This window comes from Vicia villosa, linkage group LG2 (genome assembly GCF_029867415.1).
Source record: "Vicia villosa cultivar HV-30 ecotype Madison, WI linkage group LG2, Vvil1.0, whole genome shotgun sequence".
In the NCBI taxonomy this organism is placed as follows: Eukaryota; Viridiplantae; Streptophyta; class Magnoliopsida; order Fabales; family Fabaceae; genus Vicia; species Vicia villosa.
Genome location: NC_081181.1, coordinates 56710952 through 56723638, shown reverse-complemented (window position 1 = coordinate 56723638; position 12687 = coordinate 56710952). Strand labels below are relative to the sequence as shown.

At 37.0% G+C, this 12687-nt stretch overlaps 1 long non-coding RNA gene across 1 annotated transcript; it reads left to right on the top strand.

Moving 5' to 3' along the window:
• Nucleotides 1-3333, top strand: LOC131646193 (uncharacterized). The gene is made up of 4 exons (XR_009297331.1): nucleotides 1-289; nucleotides 938-1017; nucleotides 1718-1814; nucleotides 2558-3333. It is a non-coding gene; the product is annotated as an uncharacterized LOC131646193 (long non-coding RNA).
• Nucleotides 3334-12687: the final 9354 nt, after the last annotated feature.

Below are 12687 nucleotides of genomic sequence, written 5' to 3'. Positions count from 1 at the left end.
TTCAAAAAGTTATTAACCTAGCGTTGTGCATTTTTGATCTCCTCAGAGTACACGTGCCGCTTCTTTTCTCCAAAAATGAAAACCCTCCTAAAACTTTAATCCTAAACAACGTTTCTTCTTCCTCTCTCAAACCCTAGAACATAAAAGTAATAGAAATCAAGGCTCTATGTTGTGAAGAGCGTCAAAAACTCTGCTCACTCGATTAATCAAGGCTCGTTTATACTAGGCTTGATTTTTCCCCCAACCTTCATCCTCGTTTAAAATTTTTCTTGCTATGAAACCGAATCAGGTAATGTTCGTGCTTTTGAGTGATTTCAGATACAATCTTGCGGATGCTAAGATAATCTTGTTCTTTCTTAGTCTTTTTGTGTGATTTTATTATGCATTTCGTTTTCCATTTTTATATGATATACGAGTTTTGTTGCTTAGTGAGATAATCTTGTTTTATGTTTTTTCTTGAGTGGAATTTTTTCATTTTAATTTTTTCTATATAAGAATGTTAGACTCGGTCTTGCATTTTGAGTGTTTTTTTCCAGTTAAAAATAATACACCTTTTACATTTAACAATGTTTTATTGAATCTTATGTTTAGTTAGGTGTTCTAAAATATGCATAGAGTTGTACACAAACTCACAAAGTTGTTCTCTAATTAAATTATGTTCCTTCAATCTTTCCCTTGTTGCCAGTTGGCTCATACACATGAAGGAGTTCTCTACTAAAATTATGTTCCTTCAAACTTTCCCTTAATGCCTGTTGGGGCAGTAGGATCTAGAACATGTTGGATCTTTGAAAATGTTCTTCACAAAATGCAGGACTGAGATACAGATAGATAGTGCAAACTTGATGCTTTTCCTTACTTTAGTTTTAGTGTTCCTCTTTGGTTTTAATTTTTGAGGATTTTGCATTGACCCTGGTTCTGTTTTTAATAATTGATGAAGAGTCTGATAAGCAATTGCGTGATGATTATGGAAGGCAAAGGTGTCTGGGAGATGAATATGCCAAAGAGAATGAGTCAAAGGTTCGATAAAACATTTTCACTTGTTTTCTATCAATTTTGGGTAATTATGTGTTCTGAAAAAAATATAGTTTAGTTTAATTTTTGTATTTAAATTTTTCTATTTGTGGGATGGGAATGTGGAACTGAAATATTTACTTAGTGGGGTATTGTATGTGAGATTTGGATTAGGCGTGATCAAAGCACTCCAGTCCAATCTGACGATCATGGTTCTTGGACCAAAAATGGAATATGGACCTTCCGATATTGATCTAGAAATAATGATCTAGTAATAATGATTTTTCAATTGTAGCGACACTATGGTGCTTTAAGTACACTCAATCCATATCCATAGTGTTTGTGTGTAACTTGTAGCTACTTCATGGGAAAAATTTAAGGATTTTTCATATGAAAAATGATCTTGATGCCAAGGTAAGAAGATATGTAGTTAAACTCGAGGGTTTAATCCAATTTAATAAATGCCAATGATGAACATTTTTCAATTTCAACGTACTAACAAGGTGTTTGACTATCATTATCATTACTGTACCGTGCTTGTGATGGATTAATAATTATTCATGCATGTTTATTATTATTTGTATATTTAATTGCCTAAAAACTCTTTCTAATAAATTGAACACAATATTGATATTGTTTCAGTGATGTTATGATTCAAGTGTTTAATGGATTACTTTAATTACACTTGGTGAAAAACTTTATTCAGGCCGCAAAAGGATTTCCTCGGTCGAAGGCATGGCTGCTGCGGCTGAAAGGCTTGTTTCTCAATCTTCTGTCCTGAAGCAATTGGTAGTAGTTGTTAAGTAAGTTATACTCACCTTTTTCTACCAATTCCATAGACTTCTTAAAGATTATTTGTTGTTGAACTCAATTTCTAAGTATGTATTAAGATATTATTATCCAAATTCTTGCAACCTTTAGGCCTAACTCACACTTAGTTACTCAATTCATTGATTCACTAAGAATACACGTTGTCGAAGTTATCTTGTCACAATGACTAAAACAAGACTAAGTCTTCCTTGTGTGTTATTCAAAAACATTTTTTTCCTGGTTTATATATAAGTGCATTGTTGGAAAGTCACTTGTAGCCATAAGTTATGCTAACTTTTTCATTTGTTTAAATGATAGAATTATTATAATATTTCTTACTAGATTAAATATCTTATTATATATTAAGTAGCCATGGATTTGGTATAGATATGTGTCTTGTATAGATTAAACGTGTGATGTTTATATGGCCTTATGGCATCTAAGCTATGTTCCTAATGCTTTAGCTATTATTGATGTACAATTCCTTTTATCATTTTACTGCAATGTCGGTGATACTCGACGATCGCCTTTTACAGGTTGGATAATATTCTTTTATAAAGAAAAGCCATTGATATTGCATGTGTATAATATAATGCACTATCCATTCTTAGCATGTTTTTAACTCTTGATATTCTATTTAATCATTAATTAGTCATGCTATAATTTGGAAACCTATGTGCCTGTCTGAAGTTGGATTATATACTGAATTTATTCAAGAGTATGCACTTGTATGTAGGAGCAAGACAGTTCGAGAACTTTAGAAGATGAAATCAAGGGAACATCTTGCATTTCTTGGTTGTACAATTGAGTGGACTAAACACAATTGTCCTCTACATAGACGATACCGTTACAAGTCACCGGATAAACGTGACCAGAAGTTATACACTTCAGTTTTTCAAGTTACTAAAATTTTGCAAGAGGATCCCAACATGAACTATGTGCTGCCCAAAATTGACTGCAATATTTCAAGTTGCAAAAGTTTTGCCAGAGGATCCTACCACAAACTATTTGCTGCTCTAGAATGACTTAAATGTTTCAAGTTACTCAAGTTTTGCAAGATGATTCGAACATGAGCCATATTAAGTTATATCATGTTGCTATATTAAATTAGAATATTTTATTTTACCATGAAATTCTAAATTTTGATATATGTTAAGTTATGTTTCAGGTTAATTATAAATTTTGATGTACATTAAGTAATGTTTGATCTTGAGAAATGTTTTGGTTAAATAAGTTCATATATTAAATTTATTATCTATTTTAGAGTTTGTGTATGTACAATCAAGAAAATGTTTATTTTTTTTAAAATTAATTCATTTAGCGGGGTTTAAAACCTCTAAGATATGTTTAATAACCGTTGCAATAAACACCAAATAAAATTCACGACGGTTTAAAACCGTTGCAACCAGCATTGAAAAGAGAATTTAAACTGAAATGCACGACAGTTGGTAACTGTCGTTATTTGCAATTTACGACAGTTTCCTACCCGCCGCGATTGATAACGACAGTTGGAGTGACGATTATAACAACTGTTGCAATACCCCCTGCCGACACACGTTTCTGCGACAGTTATACAACCGTCGCGCCTTGCAAATTGTGGCCGTTTAAACCGTCGTAACTTGTCAAAATCAACCGTCGCAATTTTCTAATTTTCTTGTAGTGCCAGCTTAATCTCGTGACTTCTCAAGGCACTTATCAGCTCTTCAAGAGACACCTCATTCAGATTCTTGGCAATCTTGAAGGCAGTCACCGTGGATCCCCATCTTCTGGGTAAGCTTCTGATAATCTTCTTTACATGATCAACTTTGGTGTAGCCTTTATCTATCACTCTCAATCCAGCAGTTAGAGTCTGGAATCTTGAAAACATTGCTTCAATGTTCTCATCTTCCTCCATCTTGAATGCTTCATACTTCTGGATTAGAGCTAGAGCCTTTGTCTCCTTTACTTGAGCATTTCCCTCATGAGTCATCTTTAGAGATTCAAAGATATCATGAGCTGTTTCTCTGTTTGTTATCTTCTCATACTCAGCATGAGAGATAACATTTAACAATATAGTTCTTGATTTGTGATGATTCTTGAAGTCTTTCTTTTGAGCATCACTCATGGCTTGTCTAGAAATCTTGACACCTTGAGCATTCACAGGATGTGTGTAACCATCCAATACAAGATCCTATAAGTCACCATCTTGACAAAGAAAGTAACTTTAAAGTCTATCTTTCCAATACTCAAAGTTCTCACCATCAAAGACTGGTGGTCTATTGTAACCATTGAAACTGTTGCTTCCATTGTTACCATTGTTGTTTTGATCAATAGGAGTTGAAGTTGTTGTTTCAACCATTTTGTGTTTTTCTCCCTGAATCTTTTGTCTAACACGGTTAAGTGCTTGCACCTAGAACCGGTGCTCTGATACCAATTGAAAGAGTGAAAAACACTTAGAAAGGGGGAATTGAATAAGGGTTTGATCAAAAAATGGTAGATAAAAAATATTGAACACAATTATTTTTATCCTGGTTCGTTGTTAACTAAACTACTCCAGTCCACCCCTGACAAAGTGATTTACCTCAACTGAGGATTTAATCCACTAATCAAACTGATTACAATGGTTCTCCACTTAGAACTCTCTCTAAGTCTTCTAGAGTATCCAGATCACAACTTGATCACTCTAGGAATTCCTTTTATAATCAATGTAAAATAAATATTACAAGAGTTTAACTTTGCTTCTAAGAAAGTTGTAATCACCAAGTGATATTTCTCTTAAGTTCTAGTTCGTAACACTCACTAAAATATTACAAAGTTGTGAGGTTGAAGATGAAGTTCTTCTTTGCTTTAGTTTGATTTCAGTTTGACAGCGTTTTGGTTCTTTTGCGCAAGAGAGTTGTTGTTGCTTCTGAATCAGAACTTCTATATATAGGCGTGGAGGAAATGTGACCGTTGGGAGCATTTAATACTTTGCATGAATAGTACACTGCTGCATTTAATGTTTCACTCTTTTGTCAACTACCTCGAGCCATGCTTCAGCTGCTTTTATTGACTTTGCCTTTTGTAGCTTCCAAAGTTCCATTTGTTAGTCAGAGATTTGAAGTTATAGCCTTTTCATCTTGTACTTGCTTTTGTACTCAGATTGTGTAGATTAACGTTTGAATATCAGAGTCTTCAGCTTTGGTGTAGATGCAACTTCTGTCTTTAGACTTTGAAGTGCTTTGAGCGTGATACTTGTTGCACCCCAAAATTTGCCCTCTTCTATGTGCCATAAGTTATCAACAACGTTTATTTCGTCGTTCAAAATTCAAGAAAAATTAAAGAGTTTTCATTGTTTCGAGATCGTTAAGTTAAGGGGCTTGTAAGGTGAATTGCAAAGGAATAAGTCATGGTACAAGGTTATGAGCTTAAGGACAACATTGTGTTCAAGGCACCGCGATACGTTTAATTTGTTGGTGGTTTGGTTCGAATTAAGGAATTGAGATTGAATTAAGGCCAGAATAATTTGAGGATGAATTTGATGATCTAATTGACCTTATTATTCAAATTTTATTCAAGGTTTCATGTTCATATATTCATCTTTAATCATTCATGAGATTTGTATGTTTCTTCGGAGATAATGGATACATGATTAATCTTGATCTAATTGCTTGTGGAAGTAAAAGATTCATTGTTCAATATTCAAAAGAAGCTTCATGGAAATTTAAAGATCAGTTTGGAAGGGATGATTACTTTGAGTGGTGGAAATTTGTCGTGTGGATTGAATAACAATTTGAAGAAAACAATAGGTTCATTCTTTCAAAATATATACATCATTATTCATCCAAAGTCCATTACGATACTGTTTACGGTGATTTCCGGTAAACAACCGCTAGTCTTCCAAACTATAATGAATATGATTTGGTTACTCGCAGGATCGACTAGATTGATCCTAGGACATAGTCAAAAAGATTGTTGTTCGATCCATGTTTATGATTTGTCTTGAAAATAAGAATTACTCAATCGAAATAATAAAGGTTAACAATCACTTAGTTATACGCGTAAATATAACTCTAGCGAAAGGTAAGTCAAAATAAAACATAAGACAAAAACTGTAAAAGTGCAAGAATCTTAAAGTGCAGAAATGTTAAATACTTCAAAGATAAATAACGTGAAAATAAAGAATGCAGGAATGTAAATGGCAAGAAGTAAACGAAATGCAATAATATCGAAAGATACTTAAGAGTAAAGGAAAATACACATGTATTAAAATGATGGTGGTGTCATACGTACATTTCTCAGCGAACTCTTTCTCTTAACACTTGATACTTGAGTAATATGTGAGTAATTTATACAAAATGAACACCCTGAATCCTAACATTAGAACCCTTATTTATACTAGTTTCGACCTTAACGGTCCTACGCTAATCTAATGCCACGTTTCTCATGAGAATCCCCGGAAAGCCATCTGTCTCTGGACAGTTATGAAAACTTCTTCGAATTTCAAATCCTCCCGCCTGAATCCTCCTTCGACGCGTGGCAATATAACTTAACATTAAAATACCACGGAAATACACTAAGCATCAGTACTTAACATATTTCGTAAAATTTGTCTAAGTCTCGAAGATATACACTCCTACTAGCTTCAACATTCACTATCTCCGTTATGACTTAAAAATTGTTCATCCTCGAAACATGGCCATCAGGAGCCATTTTATCTTCAAAGACGGTCATCAGGAACCATCCTCCTTCGAATCTTCACCCTTCGAAGGATCATATTTTCAAAACGAAATCTTCAGCTAACAAATTGCCCCCAATAAATGCCTGTTTCGAAAAACAAGAGAAATAGGCGTTTCTTGTTGTAATAAGATTTCGTTTTTAGAGTTCCAAGATCATTGACTGATGTCATAATCATTGATGACCCTATTTCCAAAACGTCTTGTCATTTTCAAAGATGTCTACTCATAACTTACATTCCCACGTTCTGGTCTTACTTTCTGATCATTACTCCTATATACTAGGAGTAAAGCTAATAACTATTCGACCGCCGTTGGATGAAATCAACGCCTGCCGCGTGTCTCTTGGCTTTTACCCAAGTTAGACCTTTAAATACCGAAACTTTAACCTTCACATAACTTTCACCTCTTATTTCCTTATTTCTCCACAAAAAAGAATACTCATGATTATATTCAAAACCCATTCCAAAAAATCAAACTTACTCATGGCGTCTTCCTCAAATGTTCTTCAACCAGCTCTGAAACTTCAACAATCTACACAGATGGGGGATCAAGAGTGCGTACCAAACCCAAATTCTGCGGAAGTACGCGCCATTTACGCTTCTCAGGTAATCATTCCTTTTGAACTTTCTGGGAAAACTCATGCTTTCATGGGTCCGTTACCAGGAGAAACTAACCCTTCTCTGAATAAATTTTTTCCTGCTTATTATAAAACTAGGCCGTTAGTTAGTAAGAACAAAATAGATGAAGATGGCCGTCCTATTTCAGCAAAGCCTGATGATATAGAAAAATCTTCGACCGAAAGCCCTTCAGCCCTAGAGAAAATTAGGTTAGATTATGTAACCAATTTTGTGAAAGTTTTTAGGTCAATTCCTTTAGTAAAAGACCCTGAACTATACTATGCCTGGTTGGCAAGAGTAGAGAAACACAAGGCTGCTTTCTGGAAAGAACTGGGCATTTATGATTTAATCCAACTGTCCAAGACTGGTTTAGAATACAATCAAACCATGCTAGTTGCGTCAGTTTATTTTTGGGATGCTTCCCACAACACTTTCCATCTTCCATGTGGAATGGTCACCCCCACGCTTTTCGACATAGCTGTCATTACGGGGCTTCGACCAACTGGAGAATCCTTCGACCCCAACGTCATGGACACTGATACTATTAACTTCAATGAAGCAACTGTTACTTATACTGCATTCATTCAACAGTATCATGACGAAAATAATGAGGTAGTCTTAGACGAAGAGCACATTGCTTTCTTAGCCTTATGGCTTTCGAGGTGCGTCTTCTGTTCTAGGTCCATACAAGTAGCAAAAAGATATCTCTGTATGGCTAATCAACTCCATGCCGGAACAAAACTAAACCTGGGCCAGTTAATTCTAGGGTTTCTCTACGAGAACCTAGGTGAAGCAACAAACCTTGTAAAGAATTATAAAACAGGTTCTTTGCTTTTCGCTGGCCCCTTCTGGCTGCTACAACTATGGCTCAATGCTACTTTCGAGACTCAGCTCCCATTTCGAGGTGTTGTGAACGAAGAAAATCCAGATATTAAAAATCGAACTGTAGAAGGAACCAGGTTGGCTTCACTAACTCCAAAAGAAGAGACTGGTAAACTCCGCGAGAACTTTCTAGCATATATCATGATGTTTGCTCGGTGTCATCAATTCAGCCCTTCGATGGCTCCGTTCGTAAACAGGACAGTGGGTCCCGAATGGTTCACTCGAAAGTTTCCACCAACATCTCAAAATCAAGAGACTGAATCCATGACTATTTGGGGAGCTTTCCTTACCCCAAGATTATTCTATCATCGTCTTCGCCCCTCCAAAAGCCAATACGTTCTCCTCTGCTACCAACCAAATCTGGTTTCGAGACAATTTGGACTGGTTCAAATAAAACTCAAGTGTCTATACGAGAAAAGGAACCACATGTGTTTGCACACTTTATATCTGACTGAAGAAGAATGTGAGTCAAAAATTGCTAGATATGCTGATGTGACCAATCTTTCGCCTATCCCTTTCAATCCCGTATTTTACTCTACTCCAGATTTTCAACAATGGTGGACGGACTATTACACCACGCAAATTTTTGACGCTGAGAGCCTTACTCGCGAACTAACTGAAGCTTTTGCTGATGTGCAGGAAAAATTTCAAAAAGGTACTTCGACTCATATTAAAGAAATACAAGCCTTTCAAAAGTTCTTTGAAACTATTTACAGGCCTGATGACCTTAGTCGGACCGTTCGTGAAGCTGCAGTCACTTTGCGCGAAAAGTTTTCTGCTAAACTGGATAAGTTGAAACTGCCCTCGTCTGTTCGACCAGAACTACGTTATGAAGTGGCTTTCAAACTTAGTCCTCCGAAATTCCCTCCACTGCCAAGCGCTGATTTTGGTGTGGCTTTAAGCCCTCCTTTCCCAGACTGGTTCGTGTGTGGGAATGCTTTTAAAATTCTTCAGGAAAGTACTAAAAAACGCGCCGAACAAGTGGTCCCGACTAAGCATACCCTGGATACTTTCAAAGGACATCTCCATATAGATCTTGAACATGTTCGTGTCTTGACTCCAATACCTAAAGGTTTGGGTTCAGACAAAATTCTTTAACTAATGTTCCTTTTCTGCTGAAATACTAATTCCAGTTCCAACTACAGCTGTCGCTCGAAGGAGAAAGATTAAACAACTCCCTGCGCAGAAAGCTTCTGAAGTTTCGCAGAGCAACAAGCCCAGTGAGAGTGACTCTTTCACTGCTGACAAGAAAACCACGGTATATACATACTTTATCTTTCATTGGTATATTATATGAATCATCCTTACCTTACCCAATTTATAATTTTAGAGTTCGAAACCTCCACCACATTCGAAGCGAAAAACCTCTCCAGTAGTTGTCTCAGATGAGGATGACAAATCTCCACCTCGAACCAGACAAGCCCAAAAGAAAAAGCAGAAGGCCGCTACTCCTTCAAGAAAAGAAAAAGGCTCTGGGTCTTCGAAACTTACTTCATCGGGTGACAAGGTATCTTCTGAAGAATCACCTTTGAAAGGTGGTAGTAACGCTTTTGTTGTCGAGAGCCACAATTCGAGCCCAGATAACATCCTAACTAAGGTATTTGGATTTCCCAACCTGCTCATCTTTATAAATTTTTACCTTAAAATAATTAAGTTAACGTTTTACCTTATGATTGTAGGATGATGTTGGCACAGCCACTTCCGACCTCAAATCCTTCACTCTTAATATTGATCTTGATAAACTCCAAGGTAAATGCATATTCTTTTTACAGCGAAGAAATTTCTTGCAACTTTCCTTACCATGACATGTTCTAATTATTCCATGCAAGTAAATCTCATGTGCTTTCACCAGTGATCGAAGACGCTCAACCTCTTGCGACTATCATTCCTAGTACAACAGTCGAAGGGAGCCAATCAACTGATGATTCTCCACCTACCCACAAGAGCGAAAAAGCAGACCAACAATGTTCCGGTAGCAACAATGCAGCTGGTCATCCAACTGGTAGTGAGGACACTTTATCTGAACAAGATGTCATGGAAGAAACCTCCAAATTAACCACAGAAGTTCCTCGCGAAACCACAACTTTTGGGACCATAGTTTCCCCTGAAACTACTTCGACTCCTGCCCCAACAAAACCTACCCCTTCAGAATTGGAGCAGCTTAAACAAACCGATCCTATCAGCTTCCTCAAGGCTATGATGGATATTGATAATACTTCACCCTCTGAGCTCGAAACTTCCCCAGCTGTACAACCAGAATCTGGTAAAGAGGATACTTCTGTCCTTCTTCATCAGATAAAGGAAAAGTTCTTCGAAACCAACCTCGTCAAAACTCTTAGCAAGGATCCCATCAAAAGTCACAGCTTGAATCAACTTCTGAAAAAGGTGGATCTACTCCTAGTTTCGAAAGAAGTCTCAGAGGTGATTGTTTTGCTGGGTTCCCTGATCGAACAACTCCAGGCCAATATTCTTCGAAAACACAATGTCGACGAACAGCTGACTGCGAAAATGGCCTCTCATAATTCTTCATGGAAATCTGCTATTGATGCAACCAAACAGGGTGAAGCCCTTAAGCTTAAATATTCGAAGAACCAGGAAGCATATGACGAATGTGAGAAGAGCATCAACTCCTGGAAGCAAGAGATAAAAATGCTCGAAGAGAAGATAAAGGAGGCTGAATCTCGTAAGGCAACCCTTCAACAATCCAGTGAGCAGGAATTGACTGAAGTTGCACGTTTAGGAATCCAACATTTCGAGGCTGCACGAAAACTGGTTCCTGAAATTGACGAACTGAAGAAACAAAGAGCCCTGATTGAACTTCGCATGTCTTCCTGGGAGATTCAATATTCGAAGATAAAAGACAGTCTCCCTAAAGATTTTAATTAGTTATCTCAAACCTTGTACTTCATTATCATGCTGTACTTTTGCCTTGTAATCAAACTTTTCGTAGAATATATATGTATGCTCAACTTTTATCTGCTTAGCTTTTATCTTCCACGTTGCTCATATTTGTGCAATCTTCGCAAACAGTAATCTTAGCAAATCTTCCAGATTTCGCCAAAATCTCTTTCCTGATTTGCCACAATAATTTTAATTAATGTAAAACACGTGATCTGACCATCCTTCGCACCTTTCAACTTAGACTTGACGTTTCCACTCCCTTAGCCGTAATCATTATTAAGTGATGACATCACTTTATCCAAAACGTCTCTTTAAGACGTGCGTGCATCAGTTTTTCATGATTGCATCTCAACTTCCAAGGGCGGGAAACGGCGGAAGCCATAACTCCTCTTTGGAATACCAAACGCAGTCTAATCACACATTAAAAATTAAACCGTTCCACTCCTGCCCCCAAGTCTATATAAGTGGTTAAAATCACACTTCTTTTCTTCACCTTTATTCCACAGAACCTTATCTTGAACCTTCGTTGCATCCTTTTACATTTTCTTCAACAAAAACCAGAAAAACACTTCCCACTTTTTCTACAAAATGGCAGTACCCCTCACTTATAACAATATCAGAGCTTGCATCAAAAAGGAGTTCAAGGTTTCTGAAGAAGACTTTGAAAACAACTCCATAAGCATTAGTGCTTTCTTTGTCAACCAAGAACTTGATTTCTATTATGAAATCTTGGAGGGACCAGTTTATCCCAACATGCTGGCTGATTTCTGGATGTTTGCGTCTTTACGCATAGATCCAGAAGGTAGAACCACCATAATCTCTGAGGTTCGAGGTGCCCACATTAGGATCACTCCCACCAATATCTCTAACCTTATGAGATGCAACAACTATGGGGAAACCTTTGATGATAACAGCTTCAACATGACCACTCATCTTCTGTTGAGGACTCTCATGGACAACGACCCTTTCAGCGCCAAGGTCATCAGGATTTGGCACCAACTCCTTGTGGGTAATTTTCGTCCACGAAACCATGATCAAAATAGCATCATGGTGGAAGATTTAGAGTTTATACTCTGTGGCTTTCGTGGGAAGAAAATCAACTTTCCTTTGATGATCTTCAAAGGACTTGTTGAGGCAGTATCTATGGCTGCTGCTCGTCAAGGAGTTGTGACGTGTCTTCCATATGGGAGACTCCTATCTTACATATTCCTCAAAAAGGGTATAGTGAGAAGGATGCGCAGCTCTGGATCCATGGATATGTTCGAAGCGGAGAGCTTGCCCCAGCTGGCTTTGGAAGGTTTAGACCAGAGGATCAACTAGGGGGTGTTTTGGTTTAGGTTTTTATGTTTTCTCTTTTGTAATCTTCAACATTTTGGGTCATGCTAGGCTTCATTTTGCAATGCCTGTAATCTTTTACTTTCTAATGACAAATATTTTGCTCTTTCTTTGCCTCTTTACTTTATTTACCGTATATTTTGATCACAAAGCCATTTTGGCATTAGTTCAATCATTTTGGCTTACGTAGTACCTTAAATATCTACGTTTTTGCAATCTTTACTTCATGCATGCTTGGTTTGTATCTCTTCAGATACTTCCCATTTACTCTTAAGATCCTGCGATCTTCTGCTAATTCTTCGATTTCGTAAGCATTATTCGAAAATACCTTTAAGATTCGAAAGGGCCCTTCCCAGTGTGGGGACCATTTACCAAGTGCCTAATTCTTTTGATCTATAGGTAAAATAACCTTCCAAACTAAGTCATTATTGATA